This window comes from Podarcis melisellensis, assembly GCF_964234715.1.
Source record: "Podarcis melisellensis genome assembly, chromosome: 10".
In the NCBI taxonomy this organism is placed as follows: domain Eukaryota; kingdom Metazoa; phylum Chordata; class Lepidosauria; order Squamata; family Lacertidae; genus Podarcis; species Podarcis melisellensis.
In genome coordinates this window covers 56,034,189-56,058,461 of record NC_138542.1, presented here as the reverse complement: position 1 = coordinate 56,058,461, position 24,273 = coordinate 56,034,189, and the positions used below count along the sequence as shown (strand labels likewise).

General features: G+C 43.9%; 1 long non-coding RNA gene across 1 annotated transcript; it reads right to left on the bottom strand.

Moving 5' to 3' along the window:
• Positions 1-339: 339 nt before the first annotated feature.
• Positions 340-3,106, bottom strand: LOC309378919. Its single transcript, XR_014172290.1, has 2 exons — positions 3,017-3,106; positions 340-1,152 (listed from the first exon to the last, which is right to left on the bottom strand). It is a non-coding gene; the product is annotated as an uncharacterized lncRNA (long non-coding RNA).
• Positions 3,107-24,273: the final 21,167 nt, after the last annotated feature.

Here is a 24,273-nt window from a genome sequence, read left to right as displayed (position 1 = left end):
CCTCATTTTTCTTAATCTTCCTAATCAATAAGTTTCTTAATCTACTGCATAGATTTGACGAATTTTGGCAGGCCAAACTTGATGCTGCAATCAAAGGATTGCTCTCAAGGACTGTGCAAAGTTACTTGGGAATAGGTTCTAGGCATCTTTGTAGAACATAACTTCCAAATATGCATAAGATGGTTAAGAGTTTTGCATTTGTATCTCACACTTTCCTCCAAGAAGCTAAGGACCAATGCTTTCCCCCACCACCAGGACGAATAACAGCTTGTATGTGTGTGGATTTTAATCTGGACCTCCCCATGCATAGTGGTCCCAGTAAAAAATGCCTCCCATATCTACTAATAACTTCTTCTTTTATTTTATTTTATAAAAAAACACAACCTCTAATGTGATTCCAAGTGACAATGTTTAGCATCATGTCTAATTTGGCTATCAGAATGGTATTTTTGTTTCATAACATCACTATGAGTAGGTTCAGCTGTGAGACAGTGTCTTTGCCCAAGGCCACTCAGTCAGATTGATAGCTGATCAACTTATCTCTTTTCCAAAAAAACAAAACAAAACCACACACAAATCCAGCTGTTCTTCACAATGCCAGTAGCTAAAATCCCCATTCCTCACAACTATAAAACCATGAAAGCTTGCAGAACTCAGGAGGAAGCAGATCTTCTGTGCCAGATGTGAAGTTTTGGCATCTGCTTGGAACACATGGAATCCACACAGCTTTGTGTTTCTGCACACCTGGCAGGCAGGTAAATCAATGAGGGCCATGGCAGGCTTGAACCAATTACCTGCCTCTTTGCCATTCCTTTTCAATAGGAGAATGCCTGGGAAAAGATCTGAGCTGCTCTGAGGGTTCTGCTCCTTCAATAGAGGTAATCCAACTGAGTGTTCCAGACCAGCTTCGGGGTGATTGCTACCGAATGGCATCCTCCCACTGTGTTTTCACTGCTCTCAAATGTTAGTTGTGTTTTGAAATGACTTGGTCTCAGCAGGCAGCCTGATCAGGAGAGTGGATGGCATCCCACTGGTTCACACCCTCCATTGCTTTTAGTGCTGCAGAAGGAACTGTGATGAATTGGGCGAGGAACAGAAGGGTAAGGACAAAAGGACAGGATGGGGAGAGGGAAACTTTTATGATTGGCCTCCCTGAATAGGAATAATTGAAAATGAAGTCTTTAAAAAATGGGTCTTTAGCAGGAAGGATCTTTAAAGACACTTTTCACAGTGATGGACAGGTGTCATTGTCACCCCGCTTCCAGGCACTCCAGAAATCCTGGCTCAATTAAGAATGGACTTAGGAAAAACCCAATCTTCTACACAAATAATACATTTCCTCCCTGTGTCCATTCATAAATGTGGCCCTGTAATACTTCTTATCATGTTACCAGGACAATGATGGGACCTGGGAGCTTCCCATCTGCACCTTCTCCTAGAACTTACTTATGCAGAAGCAGAAACAGGAACAGGAACAGATGCTCACAACAGTATCCCAGCAACCAGAGGGAACTGAAGCTCCTATGATTCCTGACCTCCCTACTAGGGTCTTTGAAATTCCCCATGGTTTCTGATGCCTGGGAAACTGTAGCAGATATTCCAATATCCCCCATTGCTCTAGATCCAGTGCCAAGGGCCTTCTGGCGGTTCCCTCATTGCGAGAAGTGAGGATACAGGGAACCAGACAGAGGGCCTTCTCAGTAGTGGTGCCCGCCCTGTGGAGCGCCCTCCCATCAGATGTCAAGGAAATAAGCAGCTATCCTATTTTTAAAAGACATCTGAAGGCAGCTCTGTTTAGGAAAGTTTTTAATATTTAATGCTATATTGTTCCACAGGGTGAGCACCACTACTGAGAAGACCCTCTGCCTGGTTCCCTGTAACCTCACTTCTCGCAGTGAGGGAACTGCCAGAAGGCCCTCAGAGCTGGACCCCAGTGTCCAGGCTGAACGATGGGGTGGAGATGCTCCTTCAGGTATACATGTTAGCTTTCACAATCAACAACCAAAAAAAGTGAAAATGGAATGTAGGATGCACTGGTGTTCAGGAGGGAATTCCCCAGCAACTCAAATAGCTTTTTAATGCTTTGTGCTTTTTATTATTATCTAGCAAATAAACCTGTTAAAGGGCAACTTGGTGTTTCTTTAATTCCCTACCTGAATCCTTTTGCAAGACAGGTGAGTGCTGGGGGGTTGAGGATCATTGTACAAGTCTTGATGTCAGCGTCAATAATCTCAGTTCCTTTCCATTTTTAAAAAATAGAACTCGGGTCATATCCAAGTAAATCCAAGGGAAGCTGGACACATTTCATCCAGTGCAAAATTAGGGCAGGATCTCTATGTTATGCTTTGTGGTGTTATGGGTACTATTTCTTTTTTGGCCATTTTTACTTCATATTTGCAGAGCTGCGTCTGCTGCAAATCTGCTTCGACCACAGCAAAGCTCTGCATCCAGCATTTGCTTCTGGCTTGTTCAGAACCACTTTAGCCACTCAGACAAAAAAATAGCATAGCAATTATAACACTTGGAAGTCACTTCTACTTTTTGATAGACTAGGAGGGCTACTGTCAACTGGCTCATGTAAGTACATTAATCAGAGCTTTTGGCCAAAGCCATTTAACCAACAGTGGAGGCTATATTTATTTATGGCTCTCCTGCTGTGTGACCAAGGTATAGAAATAAACACTGTATTGGCAAACACTGTAGGCATTACTGTAGATATGTGAGATTTTCAGATAAAGTTCCTCTGTGATGTCTGTTGAAAACATTTTAAATGTCCTTTGAATTACTATTTGGCCGTGCTTCTTCTTAAGTACATAATCCATAAAAAAAATTAAGAATATGATTACCTTCTCTTCCACTGAATGGTGCTGTTTCCTACAGATATGGTACATTTAAAAAACAACAACACATACACAACCTAATGATGTGAGAATGATGGGTCTGTTTCAAATAGCAGCTTATAAACCAGCCAACATATATTCAGAGGTCTCCATGTGACTATAGCAGTCCAAACTACCTGCAGTTGTCTACTCACACAACAGCTGGTACAATAACCTGGAGGCTTCTGGGCACTGTGTCATGGACCAACCATTGGGACGTCATCCTTGAGACCCTTGACCAATCAGGGTTGGTAAAGGTAGAATTTGACAGTTTAACTGCCAGATAGGGCCTCACTAGGGAAGTAGCTAGGGGTGCTTAGGGTTTTGTCAGACAGGATTATTTATTTACAGGGCAACAGGGCAACAGAGTCAGATGGGTGGGAAATGAATTAATAAATGAATGAATAAGACACCCCATTTTAATTGGAGAAAATTTGGAGGGTATGCATTTATGCCTTACTCCAGGCAGTATCATGCATTGAGCCATCACTGCCTGGGAGCACCCTGTCTCAGCCTTGGAACTGTGTCCACTACTCTCTTGTGAAAGCTTTCCAGTTTTGCTCCATAAAATTGAATGGGATCTCTTGAGAACCAGGCCCTATCCTATTTTCCTAGACTAATCCTAGTATTGCTAATTGATATGGCCTAAATAGAGGAAGGGTTCATATTGATCATCACATCTGGGATGATCCATCACTCAAGACTATTTGCATGAGTAAAATTTAATTTGTTATGACTTTGCTTATACTTCCCATCAACAGACGAAGCCTGACATGGATTCCAGATGTGTCTCCCTGAGGAGAATCCAACCATAGGCGCCGACTCCATGGGGCCTGAGGGGGCCCGAGCCCCCTCAAAAATTCGTTTGGGGGGGCTCCGCCCCCCAATAATTTAAGAAAATTATTACCGTAAATTTCGCTCTATAACACGCAGATTTTTTCTCCTAAAAAGTAAGGGGAAATGTCTGTGCGTGTTATTGAGCGAATGTGTGGTCCCTGGAGCTGACTCGCCGGAGCGCAGGGGCAAAAATAGGCAAAAATCAGGCAAAAATAAGATCGGGCGGGCGGAGGGAAGGCGGAAGCTGCTGCTTTCCTGCATTCTGCCTCAGGGTCTTACTGCCCACCCACTTCTGTTGCTGCGTTTGCTCAAACTCAACAAAGAGCAGGGAATCCCCTGCCCTCCTGGCAAGCAGAGGGTTAAGGAAAGGATCGAGTCCTTCCTTCTAATTCTTTCCTAGTCACACTGCGTGCAGGCTCCAGCCCACCACCTCCTCCTCCTCTCCGTGCTCTAGGGACTCGCAGGTGGGAGAGAGAGAGAGAGGGCTGACTTGGGGGGGGGGACTTTTGCCTTCCTTTCCTCCCCCCACCCCGTTAAACTCCTCCCCTGCATTCTTAGCCAGTTGCTTCTCCGCACACCCCTCTTGTGCTTCTTGTCCCTTCTGTGTTTTTCCTTCCCTCCCCATTTAAAACGTGGTGACAAAGCACGGATCCACATGGATCCTCAGGATTTTTGCATTGGGTCACTCCAAATTCACCATCAGATCACATTACATGTCCATGGCTACAGCCTGCACCAAAAAAATCACGCACCCTCTGTGGCCTGGGGCCACAATGGTGCAAAAACGTGGTTACAAAGCACGGATCCACATGGATCCTCAGGATTTTTGCATTGGGTCACCCCAAATTCACCATCAGATCACATAGCATGTTCATGGCTACATCTTGCACCAAAAAAATCACGCACCCACTGTTGCCTAGGGTCACAGTGGTGCAAAAACGTGGTTACAAAGCACGGATCCACATGGATCCTCAGGATTTTTGCATTGGGTCACCCCAAATTCACCATCAGATCACATAGCATGTTCATGGCTACATCTTGCACCAAAAAAATCACGCACCCACTGTTGCCTAGGGTCACAGTGGTGCAAAAACGTAGTTACAAAGCACAGATCCACATGGATCCTCAGGATTTTTGCATTGGGCTACTCCAAACTCACTGTCAGATATTAAAAATCTTTATAAAATAGAGAATTAAATACATACATGTCAGGGGCTCAGGAGCAGAGGCACAGGAGAGGGAGGAAATGGAGAGCGAGGGGGAGGAGTCCGAAGGGAGCGTAAGCAATGACAGCGGTCCGAGGAATTCCCTGAGTCTTTCCAGCGAATCGGAAGATTCACAGAAGGGGGCGCCCATGGTCAGAGCAAGGAGGGTGCCTAGGGGGAGACCCCAGGAAGAAGGGACCAGAGGGGACTCAGAGAGCAGCAGTTGGAAATCAGGACCAGCTTCCCCACCAGAGCGCAGTGGGGGGGAGGAGTCCCAGGTATCGGGATCAGGCTGCTCACCACCAGCGGGAGGAGATGAGTCAGGATTGACCACGCCTCCATCGGAGAGCGCGGAAACGGTCGAGAGGAAAGTTGGAGGCTGGGTGCGCGCGCCAAGTTCAAATGTACAGGCGAGCGGCACAGCAGGTAGCCCGGATAGGGAGCCAGGTCCTAAAGCCCGCCGGAAGGAGGGACAAGAGTCAGGGGGGGTCAGCATCAGAAGAGTCCAGAAAGGAGGAGACCCCGGGGGGCAGAAGGACCCAGAGGAGGAAAGAGCAACGGAAGAGGTGGAGTAAGGCTAGAGTCTTAAACTGGTGTACAGGGGGTGGAGACTCAGATGGAGCTTCGCCGATCTAAGTTCTAAGACGTAGAGCTGCACGCTGTGGCTTGGAAATGGAAACTGAACTTCAATAAAGACTTTTGTACATTATTACTGACTAGCGTTGGTCCTCTGTGAGCTGGGACCTAGAGGCAGCTCTGACAATACAGAATGTTAAATTTTCAGTTTCGAAATATTAGTACTAGTTTAGTACTGTATTTTTATATTACTATAGTACTGTATTAGTTATTTTCAAATACTTAAATATTTTTAGGGTGTAAGACCCAATTAAAGCCCGTTATTTACATACAGTATTACAGTATTTACATACAGTATTAGGCATACTGTATTAACTTTATTAACTGTATTAAAGCATTAACTTTGAGATATTATTTTCATTTAATGAACCCTCAGCCTTATTCAAAGTAAGCTTAAATTAGCTATTTCACTTATTAATCAAAGTGCTATTACTGTGCGAAAGCAATATTTTATGTTTTATTCTTTTAATGATAGTTTAGGATTTATTTAAATATCATTTCAGTCTTTTCAGAGCTATATATTCACTGCTCTGTAATAGTCTATAAGCATAATTGTTACTGTAAATTAAATTAGCTTTTTACGAAAATACCGTGCGTGTTTATGTTTTGTTTCTTTTTTCAAAGCCAAAAAGTGTTTCAGGCTTGTCGAGTTTCCCGGAGTGTGGAGTTATAGAGAGTTGAGTTTTCGGGGTTCTAATGTTGATCATATGACTCTAAAATACTTTTAAAAAAACTTTAAAACTCACTAATTTTCATTTAAAATTTAGAAAACTTCCCGGGGCAGGACCCCGGGTATGGCCCCCCCCCATATTTTTTATAAGTCGGCACCCCTGAATCCAACACATCCAAAGAAAGAAGTAATTGGGATAAAAGGCCATTCCCAGTGCCGGATTTACGTATAAGCTAAAAAAGCTATAGCTTAGGGCCCCACTTTCTTGGCCCCCCCAAAAAAAATTTAAAGGAAAAAAACACCTGAATGTACATTTCCAAAATATAAGATAAAAAACACATAAAATAAATCCTACATACAGCAATAGTGTTTTGTGTTGTGCAGGCTCCTATGATGTAAGCAATGGGCCCCGCCTGCTAGTCTGCTCCCTAAAATATCACTGGTTTGCTCATTTCTATATATAGCATGCCTACATGCTATTAGGTCCATAAATTACCATATAGCATATATTCAACCCAAAAAACAGTGGCAATTTGTTGTTGACAAAGGACAGCTGGACATATAAAGGGCCCCATTACCTTCAGTAGTTTAGGGCCTCATCAAACCTAAGTCTGGCCCTGGCCATTCCACAATCTGTTTTTGTTTTTTTTTTGTTTTTGAGGAATTGCCATGGCAAGGGAGAAAGCTTCTAATTCCGGTGAGAGACACTGGGACAGAAATAATAAAATAGCTTTCAAACCACTTTGCCAACCCACTCTCACCTACAGGGGCATGCCATTTTCAAGACTGTTGTATTCATTCCTCATATTCGCTAATTTCTGCAGACCTTTCGATGGCTGCAACAACACACCACTGCGATGATTCTCTGAGACATTTTCCACAATGACACCAAAATCTGTTTCTCATGCTAAAACTAACGCAGAACGCAGCGGGATCTAAGTGTATTTAGGATTCATTTCCCCCACTTTGCACATCATCAATACTTTCATTTCGTTACATGTTTTGCGTTATTATGCACTTCTTCTTCACAATCCACTTTAGCCTGAACTGTTGTGGATAATTTTTAGCAAGTTTTGGGGTTTTATGGTTGTTGCTGTTTGGCACATTTGCGTCAGAAGAAAAAGCTCCCACTGACTCTGATGGCAGTGAGTGCAAGTCTTTAGTGTTCATTTCAAATCTGCACTTTTCAAATCAATAGATAAAATAAGGCCATCTAAGATTCTGATTCGTGCAAAGTGCTTTTTTTTGTGTGGGCGGGGGGCAGATTTTGCCGGAAGCCAGAAGCCAATGTTGCTGCTGCAGCTGCTTTTCCCTGCTTCTCTGGTGGAGAGGGGTGGAGGGTCCTGTACTAAATCTGGGTCCACCGTGGCCACCTCCTGCCCCCCCACTGCCAGATAAGGAAGAAGTGGCAGTAGCAGTGAGAACTCATGTAGATAACAGAAGCAGATGGGACGGTGCATTGCTGTAAGGCCGGCTGTGCAAGTGATACTGTCAGCCTGCTCTGAATGCAGAATGATGTGAAGTACTCTTTGAAGAAGGGCCATTGATCCGTGGTAAGGCACATGCACACAAAAAAGTCCCAGATTCAATATCAAATGTCTCCAAGATGGGCATTTCTAGTGTACAGTGTTACTTTGGGTTACATACGCTTCAGGTTACAGACTCTGCTAACCTAGAAATAGTACCTCGGGTTAAGAACTTTGCTTCAGGATGAGAACAGAAATCGTGCTCCGGCGGTACGGCAGCAGCAGGAGGCCCCATCAGCTAAAGTGGTGCTTCAGGTTAAGAACAGTTTCAGGTTAAGAACGGATCTCCATAACAAATTAAGTACTTAACCAGAGGTACCACTGTATAAGATTTGGTACAAGGTTCCTTCCTATTTTCCTAGGTGTGGCGTTTGCTTGTTTGTTTGAAAATGTCTGTACAGGGGGAGAGAAAGGGTTAATAGGTAGACCAATAGAAAAGCCAGAGGTGGGGCCTAGCTGTTTATAAAAGGGCTTAGCCCGAGGTTTAGTTAGTTGGTTGGTGAGTTAGTTGGTTGGTTGGGAAAAGGCAGTTGGGAAAGCAGTTGGCAGACAGATGGAAATAGACAGTGCAATTGGTTCTTGTGTGAGGGGAGGTAGAAGAGTTAGAGACAGAATAAAATAAGACTAAGAGGGTAAAGGGTAACAGCATTTCAAATGCATTTAAAGTTTATTTGTGCTTGCAATAAACTACAATCTTCATTGTTAACTTAAGAACCTGACTGGGACTAAGTGATTTACCGGGGAGGACCTGGTTGGTGGCAGCGGATTAGTGGTGTATGTGTCAATAGTCCGTGAGATGACTAGGGGCTCCGTACGAACGCCACACTAGGTAATGCTGATGTTGTATGTAGGGAAGCCGCATTTGGGCAAACTATCTGCTGCTTTCCATTTAATATTGAAACCCAACACAGCAGAAGATGATGCACATGAAGAGGCTCAACAGCCACGATGAGAACAGAATGCTGCACTAGATGGGCCATTGGTTAGATCCAACAGGCTAATCTGCATGTTTTAAACAAAGCTACAGGGTCATTTCCTGCCTTCTTCTCATATATGCTTTCAAAAACCCATCATGTTCTTAAATTGTACAAAATGCTGGTGTTTCATCGTCCCATTTTTCTTTTGGAGTTTTGTTTTGTTTTTTTGGCAAAGGAAGTGTTCTGTATCTCAGAGGTACAAAAAAAATAGTATCCTGATGTGGCAGTTACTATGGCAACTTGGCATGTTTACACAGACAGCTAAATGAAGAGTTTGGGGAGACTGCGGAACTGCACATTGTTTCTGTACCTCCTTGGTCTTTTTCCCTATTATTCTTCTAGAAAAGTTAAGCACTACAGTCAGTCATATGCATGCACAACAGAATATTATCGAATGTACAGTTCCTGATGCAGTGTAATTACAGCTTCGGTAGCTCAAAAGAAAAAGAAAATCTGCCATTTGCCAAATCAGACAAACAAGCAGTTAAATCACTTCTTTAATTATAGGCCCTTCAACAATGGTATACGGTTTTTTCTTTGTTGGTATTGCTTAAAACCCAGGTTGTGCAGTGGGCTGGATATGCGATTGATTCAATCACATCCTATGGCTTCATGTTTTATGCTATGGATGTGGGTGAAAAGCGAAGGGTGCACTTACTGTCATTTTATGGGGTTCTCCCACCCCATAACTTTGCAGTGAATGTCGGATTTGGAAGTTTTAAAACCAACCCACAGTCCAAGGAAGGAAGAGAGTAAGAAGAACCTGCTGCAAGAGGCCAACAGCCCATCCTGTTATCACAGGTGGTGCCCAAGGGAAGCCTGCAAGCACAAGAGCATTCTTCACCCCTGTGGCTTCCAGCAACTGCTGTTCAGAAGCATCACTGCCTCAGACCACGGAGGCAAAAGCATAGCCATCCTGGCTGATAGCCACTGATAGCCTTATCATACATGAACCACTCTTGAGAGCTCAGGGAATGGAATAGGGGTTCCTAACAACCGTCAGCAACCTTAACAAACAGCAGTTCCCACGATTCCTTGGGGGAAGCACATCTGAAGGCAGCCCTGTATGGGGTTTTTAATGTTTGGTGTTTTACTGTGCTTAATGTTTTAGTTTGTTGGAAACTGCTCAGAGTGGCTGGGGGAACCCAGTTAGATGGACGGCATATAAATAATAAATTGTTGTTGTTGTTGAAGTGGCAAAATAGTGCTTTAAATGTGTGGTGTGGAAGTGGCCCAGGCACCTTCATAATCATGCAGTACATATGTTTTATAAAATAAATAAAAACAAAATACCCACACAAAAACCCACCTTTAAATATTTATTTTACACTATTTTAGTGGAAACCTGTCTAAATGAATTTTCCTCCTGAAATACATATTTTCAATTTATTCTTCATTTCATAAAATTTATATTCTGCCTGACTGTAGTAAAATAATATAAATGTACTATATTTTTGAGTCAAAAACTATGCTGGAACATTTATGCGTAAAAGTTGCTGGATAACTACCGTTTTTTTCGCTCTATAAGATGCACCAGACCATAAGACGCACCTAGTTTTGGAGGAGGAAAACAAGAAAAAAAATATTCTGAATCTCAGAAGCCAGAACAGCAAGAGGGATCGCTGCGCAGTGAAAGCAACAATCCCTCTTGCTCTTCTGGCTTCTGTGATAGCTGCGCAGCCTGCATTCACTCCATAAGACGCACACACATCTCCCCTTACTTTTTAGGAGGGAAAAAGTGAGTCTTATACAGCAAAAAATACGGTAATTTCGAATAAGAACATTAGTCTGGAAGCTCATCAGTTTGTACTGAAATTCACCAACTTTGCCTGCTTGGAGACTCAAATTTCAAAACTTTTTTTTTAAAATGTTCCACATTCAAAAAAACTTGAACTGATTCTGGAATTCTCTTTCAATCTTAATTTCATATGACATTTTGTTTCAGCCCTAGAGTCTAGCAAGGACAAACAAGTCTAGCAAGTCCACAAAATTCTACCACAAAGCCCATGTTTCTTATAAACTACTAGGCTTTCCTCCATAGAAGTTTGGCAACAATTCTCCTTTATCTCCCCGGCAGTATTAGTCCTGATGTCAAATGTTGCTGCTGCTGTAGTCATTTCTGTAGTTGATTTCCCCAAGGAGGTTGCATTCAGGAACCTTCACCCATCTTCTGAAATGGCCCTCAAATACAAATGACACCATGTAACGGGATCCCATTTTGTTTACCATTTCTATAATGAGAATGGCTCTCTTTTCACGTTGCCTTTTTGGAGACTACAAAGCAAGGGGAAGGGGTATTCTTGCTGTTCCTGGCTGTTCCTGCACAGCTGTTCCTGTACTGATGCAATGGGAGCCTTCTTTAAGTGATATACAATATATAAGAAGCCCTCCCTTTCAAGGACTTCACAGGAACTCCTTCTTCAAAGCCGGCACAGCATACTGTTGTTGATGGAGGGACAACTTCAGAATTCGTAAACTGAAAGAGTTGTCCACAAACAATTTTTCCCCCAGTGGTTTTTAAAAGATATCAAATTGTAGGCTCACAAGTAAAATTGTGGCTCCTTCCTTCTTTCCACAACACTGCATCATAGCAGGAGAGGTGGAAAGAACCCAAAGGCTCATCTAGTCCTGCAATGCAGAAATCACAGCTGTATGTCTGACTTCCAGTGTGTGTCTGCGGCTTTGGAGGGCCTCAGTGGAGGTCTCTTGGTGGAGGCCTTGGCCTGGTCACTACTCTAGCAGTGGGGATGGGGCAACAGAGGGCACATCTTCCAGAGGAGGTCTCTGCCCACGGGCCCATGGACATGGCACCTATGTCACACTGTGTGACGTCACACGCATGACACATTGGGTCTCCCAGCCAGGCATCCACAGTGGAAATGTTGTGGGTGCTGAGGCCCCCCAGAAATGGCTCCTGTGATATCTAATGTTTGTTCTATTAAAGTAGGAGTCACAAAAGCAATGTATGAGAACCCTTCAGAGGTTTGTTAAGATAATACCTCCTGCACAGGGTGACCTAAACCCTTAAAACAACCTAAGGTCTAATTTTAGTAATGTAACAGGTATGAACGATAAATTTCCCCAGCAACTTCTATAAGAATGCACCACGAAGCTAACCCTGATGGACAACCAGCACATAAAATCACAATGCCATGAAGAAATATATGCAGCCTTATTAAATAATAAGAAAATCCACAATCTGGAAAAAGCCATCTCTATTGTCAAAGTCCCAAAACAGCGAGGCGTCTCAGAGTGCTATATTAGCTGTGGCAATGCACCTTTCTCAGTTTGGCCTGAAGAGGATCGCCTGTGGAGCTCTCAGTGTGATGTCAAAAGGTTGTCACAGAACACACTCCTTGACAAAGCTTTCATATCACATAGTATTCTTCCGAGACATTCATCAAAAATGTTGGCAGGGCAGCAGGAAAACAGCGGCTGTAATTCATGTCGCCCTGAACTCCCATTTCCAAGTGGCTAAATGTCCTTTGGAGAGCATTTTGATTGGTTCCAGGGAGCGATCTATATTAGAAACAGGAAACCTTCTCCTTTCAGCCTGAGAGCTACACAATCTTTAGTGCAAACTTTCTGAGGACTGCCTGCTGGTGGTGGGTGGGACCAGATGCAAAGGTGGACGGAGCAACAGGTGGGAATCTTACCTTTGTACAAAAGGCTGCATTACACTCAGGCAAAAGTATACATACACCCAAAACCTTTTACCCACCCCCCCAACCAAACAAGCAAGATGAATGATCAGAACCCAATGACACATTCTGGCCAAACAAAAACACTGAGCAGAGCCCATGTGGGGTGTGGCCTCAGTAGATGGGTGTGGTTAGGGAGGGGTGTGGCCTAGGGAGAGTCCTGAGGGCCAGACATAGAGGCTTGGGGGGCTGCATTTGGGCTTAGGTCCTCTGCCTCTCATCTATCTACATGCATACCTGTTTAACTCTCTTACAGCACAATCCAATGAACATCTCCTCAGAAGCCCCATTTTTCTGAATGGGGCTTACTCTCAAGTAAATTTATATAGCAGGCAGGGGAACGGACCATTGGCTTGTGGGCTGGCCCTGTCCTGCTAAGCCTTTCTGGACAACCCACCAATCCCCTACCATTTTTGTGGCAATGGAAGCAGAGGTAGTGGGGAAGAGGAATAACACCCCAACCTGCCTTTCTCTGCCCCTATGAGCAACAGTAGCAGCACTGGCAGCAGTGATAATATAACTGGCTCTGGGAGAGGGAATCCTTAAAAAAGAAGAAGCCCTCAGCTGTTTTTGGAAGGGGCAAGTGAACACGCCAAACATCCCTCTTGGTGGAGCCGCTGCTGCCGCCATGAGGTAAGGAGAGGCCACTGCCTCAGGCGGCAGGAAACCCTGGGGCAGCAGATCCCGATGTCAATCTTTATTCAGGGTCAGCCCCCCCCCATAAGGCAAGATGAGGTGACCACCTCAGCAGGCAGGATCCACCAGGACAGCAAATCCCAATGTCCATATCTCTTCCTAATGTAGATCTTCCCTCACTCCTTCCATCATCTTCTTCCATTTTGGCGTCTGCCTTAGGTGCCAAAATGTATTTGTCTGGCCCTTCCCATTGGGAAAGGCCCCATTGGGCTTCATATCTGCTGGGTACTTGTGGAATGTTTGGGAACTTTCCCTCCTGGCTCTCATCCTTCTTCAGCAGAAAAGAGGATGAATGGGTGTGTGTTCTGTATGGGCCTATGTTGTATGTGCATGAAGATATATGTAAGTTGGTCCACCATGGGCAAACAGCCCACAGTTGGTCAAGGGTGAATCCCAAAAACATCCCCCACCTGTGCTGTATAGAATTTCAGGCTTAATATTGCAATACAGTCATATAATAATGGACCACACTGCCATGCAAAAATTGCTATTATATAGCTGGAAGGGATTTCAGAAGTCCTTGTTCAACCTCCTGCTCAATGCAGGATCTGTCATCAGGATGCAACAACTTCATCTCTTTGTTGTTTTAAAGAACAGTAGCCTGAGATTCCAACATTCCTAAGATTGCTTTAAATTATATACATATATGGATATCTAATTATTCCCACTCTGAGTAAATTTAAGGTCAAAAACTTTCCGGTTCCTTAAAATAAACCAAAACCTGTCCAGTTCCCTCTTCTTAATAATGTGCTCCTGAAATATGTGACTTGGTGGTGAACTGTGTGCGTCATATTTCATCTCATTAAATGTAACATTGTGGTTCACCCATGACATTACCTGGCAGTCATAATTAGAGGGAAAGAAATATTGGCATTTCAATACAGAATGTCCTTGTGGAATTCAAGAGTGGTCCAAAGAAAAGAACTCCTCTCGCTCAATTTATTAATGTGAAAAGGTTAAGATTAAGAAAATAATAATCAGCAAGTCACATTGACATTCTTCAATCCAGGTACAGAGTAACATGTGATTTACTTAAACCAGGGGTTGCTCACTTTTCTTTGGTCTGGGAGATGCAATCACCCTTGGGTGTACTCTGCAAGGACCAAATGTCAGCGGTGGGCATAGTCACAAATGAGTGTGGACACACCACACACACTCTCTTGGGCACACAAAATGCACACATGACAGTCACACACAGGTATGCAACCCATACTTCACAACTGATCCATCACCTGAAGAGGGAGCTGTGCATGGCCCACACTCTGGTGAGACAGAGTGGTTTAACCATCATGAGGAATGCTGGGAATCATAGCTCTGTGAGAAGAATAGGGGTCTACACACAACCCCCAGAACCCTTAACAAATTACAGCTCCCATAATTCTATAGGGGAAGCTGTGACTGTTTAAAGTGGTACCATAGTGGTTTAAATGTATGGGGCAAATGGGGCCTATGTGGACTGTCTAGTAATGATGATAGAGTTCACTTTGTGCCAGGAAACAAAGTCTTATGTGCAATTTTTCAGCCTTCGTTTTTTTCCAAATCCTACCACATATGAAAAAACAAATCCTTTTCTTGACATCTTGTGTGGGTTAAGCAATTAACACAGAAATCAACAGTTTTAAAACAAACATGCATACTAAAGTTCCGTGTCTGCTGGGTAGGCTTGCCTAACCAAAAATATTTTTAGTAGGTGTCGAAAACAGTATGGCAAAGGTGTATGTCAGATATTTACAGCATTATAGTATCATGAGAGAGTGCACATTTTCCTGCAAACCACACTATTAAAGAACAAGCCAGGAGGTCTTCCACAACTGACAGCTTCATATGAGTTGTTTGGTTAATTTAAGCCTTACTCCCAACCTTAATCAGCCATAATCAATGCTGGCTGCAATTGTCTATTTCCTAGGAAGTCCGAATGAAATAATTAGGACTTAAGATTGGAGGAAAAGATGTTTAAGATCAGAATGATAATAGTTTTGAAGATAAGATACAAGATCAACCACATCTATCACTTTCTGGTTTATATCAAATTCAGTACAAATGATTAACAGGAATTATGCACCCCTAAAACATAACCCCCACTTCATTTCTAGACAGACACCCTCTTTACTCTCTTGAAAGCCCACAACAACAGGAAATAAGCGTAAAACAAGACACAATATATAATGTCATGGCCTTGGATGCGCTGCTTAGGTCTCAATTCACCAGAGAAATCAAAACGACTGCTAGCATCTGTGCCAATTCAGTTCTACATTGCCAGTGTAATCACTTAAACCCTTATCAGTCAACAATATAATGTCACAGTGACAAGGAAACAGGGGGAAGAAAGTTCAACAGTTTTATCTCTGTTTGAATTATGTCTACTTTACAGACTCCCTCCTTCTCCAGGCTATTCCTAAATTGAAACAAGTAGCTAATCATTGGTGAGATTAGTAACAAATGTGTCCTCTTATTCATTTTGTCAGATCAGAAATATTGGGTGTACATTTCTAATATTGCAACTGATGTCTTTTAATCCACTGTGAATGTAAGGAACCTGATTTTAACTTTCTCCATCTAATCTTTCACTAAGGAATGTTTTCCTCAGGTCTGATGCAGTTATTGTGAAACCTTTGAAATTCACACTTCGCTGAATATTGGGATGTAGTTCCCCAATGGAAAAAGGTGTAAAAAACCACAGCATTTACTAGTGGAAAGTGTGCATAAAAATGTATTATATCAGTTTAAATCACATACAAAAGCACATTATATCAAGGAAGCTCACAAATAACGGATGTGGAAATTTTGCTAATTGAACTTAAGCTTCGAAAAATGAGAAATGGAAAGGAATTGCAATGGACAGATTCAACCATCTATAGGTCTGCCTCCAGGCTGTTGGATCTCCTCCAGCCTCCAGCTCTTAGGATGTATGCCTGAAGCAAAAGCACAGAACTACATATAATTCCAGTTGTTTTGTTTTAATAAATTCCAACCATCATGATATAAACAAAACAATTTAAAACAAAGAAAACAAAGAGACTGAGTGAGCATTGCCATTAGGTTCCCCATTCTGTTAATGAAGAAATAATGCCTGATACTCCATACTTTTCTATCTGTATTCACCCTTCTCAATTTGATAGCTTCATCATTTCAACTGATTTCCATATTTTTATTCCCCAACAGCCATTAGCACTAAGTGGGTTCTTATTTTTTTCAATTAATCATGACAAATATTCTTGCTGGCCCCCAAAGATTTATTATGCCAAACTCTTAGAGTTGATAGCTGTTAAGCGGGAGAGTTTCTGGTATTGCCGAGCTCAGATCCTTCCCCCGTTTCATTTGAAATTAATTTGTTTTTTAAAGGTTCAACTTCTAGAAGTTTCATGTTTAGTTTTAATCACTCCTGCAGTGTTTGCAGTGCATCAGAAGATCCTTGGAAAAGGGCCTGGTTCCCAAGTTAATCATAGGTAAAGGTAAAGGTACCCCTGCCCATACGGGCCAGTCTTGACAGACTCTGGGGTTGTGCGCCCATCTCACTTAAGAGGCCAGGGGCCAGCGCTGTCCGGAGACACTTCCGGGTCACGTGGCCAGCGTGACATCGCTGCTCTGGCGAGCCAGAGCCGCACACGGAAACGCCGTTTACCTTCCCACTGGTAAGCGGTCCCTATTTATCTACTTGCACCCGGAGGTGCTTTCGAACTGCTAGGTTGGCAGGCGCTGGGACCGAGCAACGGGAGCGCACCCCGCCGCAGGGATTCGAACCGCCGACCTTTTGATCGGCAAGCCCTAGGCGCTGAGGCTTTAACCCACAGCGCCACCTGCGTCCCCTCAAGTTAATCATACTTTAGAACCAAATAAAATGATCCTGATGATGGGAAAGTGACCTTTTATTCCCTACATTTTAGAAAACAATCCAGGCCCTAAGGGAGGGAGGGAGGGAGGGAGGGAGGGAGGGAGGGAGGGAGGCAAAGAGAACACCAGTGCCTGTTTCAGTTGGACTGTCCCCTTATTGACCCACAGTGAAGAAGAAGAAGACAAAGAGTTTGGATTTAATATTCCGCTTTATCACTATCCTAAGGAGTCTCAAAGCGGCTAACATTCTCCTTTTCCCTTCCTCCCCCACAACAAACACTCTGTGAAGTGAGTGGGGCTGAGAGACTTCAGAGAAGTGTGACTAGCCCAAGGTCACCCAGCAGCTGCATGTGGAGGAGCGGGGAAGCAAACCCGGTTCACCAGATTATGAGTCTACTGCTCTTAACCACTATACCATACTGGCTCTCTAAGTGAGACAACTTATAGGAACTTGCCCTTGTGGGAAGTACTATCTGAGGCTAGCTCCTGCTTCAGTTGGGCTGGTTGATTTGTTTGTTGAGCTTGTGGCTCTTGTTGGGTCTGTCGTCAGCAGCTGTGAGGGATTAGACAAATTTATGGAGGAGAGAGCTGCTAGCCATCAGCGCCGGGCTCTGCCTCCACAGTTGGAGGCTGAGATGATTCTGAATACCAATTTGTGGAAACCACAGGAGGGGAGAGTGTTCTTGTGCTCCAATCCTGCTTGTGGGCTTCTCACAGGCATCTGGTTGGCCATTGTGTAAACAAGATGCTGGACTAGATCCACCATTGGCCTGATCCAGCAGGCTCTTCTAATGTTCTTACATTATTATGTCCATCCTTATGCACTCCTGTACAGAAAAGTTTGCGGAGAACAATTTCACTTTTGGTATGAGCTCCAAGATCCATATACTGGTGCCCCCCCTCTCTCTCCCTCTCCCTCTCTCTCTCTCCCAATCTTCTTGCTGTCACAATTGCTCTAAAAATAAACAGGCCCATCAGCAATCCTTTTCCTAGCTGTCAATCATATTGGTTACCTGGAGGCATGCCAGAGCTCTGGATGATTGACACAGTGAACTGCTGAAAGGGGTGATGACTCAAAGCCCTCCTCTTTGTTACTCACATGGGAAGAGCTGAGTCTTTCTGAAGAGTGACATCCTTGATTCTGTTACTCATAAGCCTCCATTAAGAGAAACGCCTCCAAGAGCTGTAGGCAACAGTCCTAATTTGGTCATGCATCAAAGAACCGAGCAAAGAAATAACCCTCAAATTTGCAATGCAATGAATAGAAGGCAGAATGGAAACATCAGGCCAAAGCTACTGCAATGGGTGATGCATCTGAATGTAAGTGCAAGAGCTCAAAGTAGACATCTCTGCTAGGTTACAAAACAGAGATACCAGAACGTAACAGGACCAACTCTTGAGTCATTGTACTTTACTACATAATTCTTGCTTGTCTTAAAAAAGTTGCTTATAGGAAGAAGAAAAAAGCAAGTTGGGAGAAAGAGGGGAAGAGAGAGAAGTCAAGAACCATTATTCATGGCTGAGTGTCATCGCAACAGCCAGGTGAGGTGGGTTAGGCTGAAAGCTGGTGACTGGCCCAAGGTAGGAAGTGAGCGGAAACAGCAATGCATTAAGTGCACATGCTCAGAGTATTTTCTTTCTGTTTAACAATATTGACAACAAAAGAAAAAGAACCATTTGCAGTTTGCTGGGAGCTGTGAAACTGCATGTGCTCAGGGGTTTGTTTTCATTTTTTCCATGCAATTTTATGCTGTTATAAAAGTGGTAGTCTTTAAGAAACCAGAAGACCATTTTTGTGATAACTTATTTCATGTGTTCCTTTTTTGGGGGGGGAGGGGGCCCCTGTTTTGGGAATCCATCAGGGCCCCCAACCACTTTAATCCAGCCTTGGTTGTATCCAAAGTTGGTTCTACTCAAGAGTAGACCTATTGAAATTGATGCACATGACTAAATTAGGCTCATTAATTTTCACAAAATGCCTGGCGTGCTCTGGTCCATGGGGTCATGAAGAGTCGGACACGACTAAACAACAACAACAATTTCCACAAATTAATCTGCTCTGAGTAAAACAACTGGATACTGCTTCCCTGTTTACCCAGTCTCTACTTCCTTCCCCTGAACTGAATTTTAGATTGTAAGCTCCTTGGGGGAAGAGATCTGCCTTTTAGCTCTCAGTAAAGCAATAGACACACAGCTTCAACTCTGTGGATTCAAGTTGGTTTGCCAAGCAGATATGCCGGGAACTGTGAAATAAAAGGGGATGGGTAAGTTGTTTCTACTAGTGAGTTGTCTGTCATCGAATGGCTGGATGCAGAGGAGTGGAGCGAGAGGCACCAGCTAGCGGACCCCCCTTGGAAAGGAACAGGGGGGAGGGGGAAAGGATTGATCTCTACAGGGAACTAAAACACAAGAGGAACAATCCACTAGTCCTGGGCTGCAGAACCTGTGGCTTTCCAACTTCTCTTGACTGACATAGGGCACATTTACATCACTGTTGTTGTTGTTTAGTCGTTTAGTCGTGTCCGACTCTTTGTGACCCCATGGACCAGAGCATGCCAGGCACTCCTGTCTTCCACTGCCTCCCGCAGTTTGGTCAGACTCATGTTAGTAGCTTCGAGAACACTGTCCAACCATCTCGTCCTCTGTCGTCCCCTTCTCCTTGTGCCCTCCATCTTTCCCAGCATCAGGGTCTTTTCCAGGGAGTCTTCGCTTCTCATGAGGTGGCCAAAGTATTGGAGCCTCAGCTTCACGATCTGTCCTTCCAGTGAGCACTCAGGGCTGATTTCCTTATGAATGAATACGTTTGATCTTCTTGCAGTCCATGGGACTCTCAAGAGTCTCCTCCAGCACCAGAATTCAAAAGCATCAACTTACATCACTAAGATACCACTTTAAACAGGCATAGCTTCTCCCAAAGAATTATGGGAGCTGTAGTTTGTTAAGGGGGCTGAGAATGTTAGGAGCCCCCTGATCTCATAAAGCTACAATTCCCAAAGTTCCCAGTGAGGGGGGATTGATAGTTAAACCACTCGAGGCATTCCAAACCACCAAGGTGACAGTAATAGATCCAGAAGTATCCCCGGGTTCTTGTTAAAATCCTGAGAATGAAGGGCCCAGGTGTGGAGTGGCATGCGCATAAATGAAATATGATATTTTTGCTTTTCTTCTTCTTTGCTTCAGGTTTTTGTCTTTGTGATTTCTTACTGAGTACTGGATGATTTATAGCAGCTGGTTCGGGGAGGTTGTTCATTTTTGGCTCTGTGTCTCTTTCTTGAGGTGCAGAATTTCCCACTAGGGTCAGAAGTAAACCATTTGTTATCGTTAAGGATGTTTTCATGTTGGATAGGTCCGTGCATATTAAGTGGACCTGGTCCTGCAGATAGCCACCTCTCTCCTCTGTTTGGGTACCTTTGGAAGTAACCTGCTGACTTTGAAGGTTATTTCCAAGCTCAGAAGGCAGCATTTGTGTCGCTATATCAGTTGTATTTGCCTTGTAGGTATTCTCAGCTAAGGCCAATCCTTGGGCCGGGGATCTTGTCGGAGGTCTTTAAGCTGAGTTGACCAATCCAGCACAGTGGAAGGTGGAGCAATAACCTCATCTAAGATTAACCCATTCAGGTCCCTCTTTCTCTTTTCCTTTTGGAGAAAATAATGAGTAATTTTACTCTGTCTCATTCGGGGTTCTGGGGAACTGATTAATGGGACTGGCATGATTCCCAGATCTTTGCAGTTCTTTCTAGTAAGTACCATAGTAGATATAGTTGGTTATCGATGGTTTGCTGAAGTCAATTATTATCAAAATATGTTGGCCTTGAATTTACAGGGGCAGAGTCAGTGCTATCCAGCAGGAAGAAAAAAAAACACTTTGGGGGTTCACTGTAGCTGCCACTCGGGCTGGCCGGCAACTCTGACGATTAGGGTATATCTCTTCCTTAATTTATAGCTTGTATCTAATAAAGTTTGACAGCACCTTTTGTTCAGCAGTGCCTGGCAAGGTGCTCAACCTAGCCCAGCCCAGCTTCTTGCAGCCTCGCAATATGGGGGAGTTAGAGCAGTAAAATAACGAGATAAAACAATGTTAAAACAACAGGACTCAGCACTAGAGGAAGCACTAAAAAAGTTAAAAAGTAAAACGGAGGAGAGGGATAAAAACAAGTACTGAGGGTTGGTTATAGAGCAAAAACTTGCCTTGAAATGAGCCTTAGAGCTGAAGACCCTCCTTCCTCCATTTCTCCTCCAGGTACTTGTATGCATGAAGAATTAATATTCTTGCCAGTTCTGTTTGAAAACAGAACCTATGAGAAGCGAAACATGCAGTGGTGTTAGTGTACTGACTTTGACAAAATTTTACTCTCTTTCAAATCTCCTGCTCTTTTGCCATTTCCTTTAATTGAGCTATGATTTCAGAGGGGGTATAACCCCATTCAGAGAAGGTCAAGCTCCACCCATCACCTCCAGGGAACCACCCAATAACAGTGCCTCACTCTGTCTGGATTAAGCTTCATTTTATTGGCTGATGTCACCAAGGCCTGGCATTGACCTAGCACATCCTCTGCCATACCTGCAGATGTAAAGGAGGAATAGTGTTGTGTATCACGAGGATATTGCTGACATTGCACTCCAGAACTTCAGATGACTCCACTCAGTGGTTTCATGGAGATGTTAAATTGCACGGGGGATAAAACTGACTCTTACAGGACCACCACAAGCAACATCTTCTGAGAATAGCCATCCATGTAGGGGAGCAACCATCACAAAATAGTATCACACAGGCCCACCCTGGACAATTGCTCCAGAAGGATACCATGATGGTGGTGTTGGGAAGCTGCTGGGAGATTAAGAAGAATCAACAGGGCACACTTCAGTTTTTCTCTTCTGGCAAAGGCAATCATACAACACAGGCAGCTTCTGTGACAAAGCCAAGTCTATAAATTGACTAAAATGGATCTAGAAAATTGGTATCATCCAAAAGAGCCTGGATCTCGCCAGTGCTTACCTGCTCAAGAACCTTGCCCAAGAAGGGAACAGTAACAACCAGCTGAATCTAGTGTGGCCATGCATCCAACATCATGTGCAACAGAGTTTCACAGGACCATCCACATCAAGGAGAGCAGGAAAAGGGCTTCATTAAGCTATATGCTATTAGAAGAACCAAACACATTAACATGTGATTTATGGCATTTTGCATTAACATTTCTAAAGCTCCAATTAGGAAGCTGCTTCCATCATTAGTAAGCAATGCATAGCCTCAAAAAAGCTCTTTATTTCAATCCCTGGGTTCTTGTTAAAATTCTGAGAATGAAGGGGCCAGGTGTGGAGTGGTAGGCGCATACATGAAATATGGCATCCGTCTTGTATGATGTCATCTGTAACGAGTACCATGAGGGCAAACGAGTGAGAAAAGCAACACAGAGATGTTCCTTTAAAAAGTTAATTATCAATCTAAAACCCTCATGTGACAAATGCTGGAAACACAGCGCTGTCTGCGTTAATTATGATATCTCTGTTCCTCAAAAATATCAGTGTTGTCACGTCCAATCTTTTTACTGTAATTACCAGTAGCTCTCCTCCATCTCACTTTCTTCCAGGCTTTCAGATAATGTTATGACGAAAGTCAGCTAATCAAATGCAAAGGTTTTTGTTTGGGGGAAACCCCCCCACCTCCCCCGTTATTTGGATTTGTGGCAGCTGGGGCATTTAATTATTTAGCAACATGCTTCTAAACCTGCAATTTCCTGGAGGACCATTACCGGAGTGAATGGCGGTTAAATGACAACTGGATTGTTCTCAAACTATGTATTGCAGTTTCTTGCAAAATGCCAGAATGAGCTCTGCATATTGCATGTCTGACCTATTAGGTTATGCACGGATACAAAATAGCCCTCAGATTAGGACTTCTGAACCCAAAGGATCCTGAGTCACTGTGGCTGAAGGATTTGGTCTTTTTAGCACTTTTTCTGCAGAACCATTGGAGACTGCAGCTCAATGTTAGAGCCTCTGCTTTGCATGCAGAAGGTCCTAAGCTGAGCATCTCCAGGTAAGGCTGGAATAAACCTCTGCCTGATACCCTGGAGAGCCACTGCCAGTCAGTGTAGACAATACTGAAGTAGATGGGCTGTTAGTCTGACTCTGTATTAGGCAGCTTGCTATGTTCCTAACTTTCCCCCCATGGAACCCTGCACATTTCAGAGGCTTCTGCAATCTATTCAAATTAGGGTTGCCAGTGAAAATTCGGACATTTGGCAGCCCTAATTCAAATGCACACTTCCTGTAGGATTCAGTGTTGGGGCTTACGGAGAGAGTGACTTATAATATGAACAACAGCCCTGTGTTTCTTTACGGAATGATGTAGCTGGAAGGCACATTGTGGGCCAGTTAGCCCAAACTATGGCTCATTGCAGGACACCCATAACTAGAACACGCCCAAAATGCTGCCCAGCATCTGCTTGAGGTCCTTCAATGATGGAGAGGTCACCCCAGCTCCAGTTAAATAATAATAATAATAATAATAATTTATTATTTGTACCCTGCCCATCTGGCTGGGTTTCCCCAGCCACTCTGGGCAGCTTCCAACAAGACCAAAAAGACACTAAAATGTCACACATTAAAAACTTCCCTGAACAGGGCTGCCTTCAGATGTCTTCTGAATGTCAGGTAGTTATTTATCTCTTTGACATCTGATGGGAGGGCGTTCCACTACCAAGAAGGCCCTCTGCCTGGTTCCTTGTAGCTTTACTTCTTGCAATGAGGGAACCGCCAGAAGGCCCTCGGCGCTGGACCTCAGCGTCCGGGCAGAATGATGGGGGTGGAGACGCTCCTTCAGGTATACAGGGCCGAGGCCGTTTAGGGCTTTAAAGGTCAACACCAACACTTTGAATTGTGCTCAGAAACATACTGGGAGCCAATGTAGGTCTTTCAAGACCGGTATTATATGGTCTCGGCGGCCGCCCCCAGTCACCAGTCTAGCTGCCGCATTCTGGATTAGTTGTAGTTTCCGGGCCACCTTCAAAGGTAGCCCCACGTAGAGTGCATTGCAATAGTCCAAGCGGGTGATAACCAGAGCATGGTACTGCTCCTAGCATTAAGAAGTTTCACCCAATGTTCAACCAAAATCTACCCTCCTGTAATTTCAGCCCTAGGGGCTGAGGTCCCTTCAACCCCACCATTTTTTTTGAGGAGGCCACCCCCTGCAAAGTTAATGGGCATTGCCATTCAAATGGTGTGCATGCACTGTGTCCTGTGGTCGATTATGCAAGGTAGGGCTTACCTGGACCCATCAATATTTTATTCAAATTGGCACCCCTGCTTCAGCCCA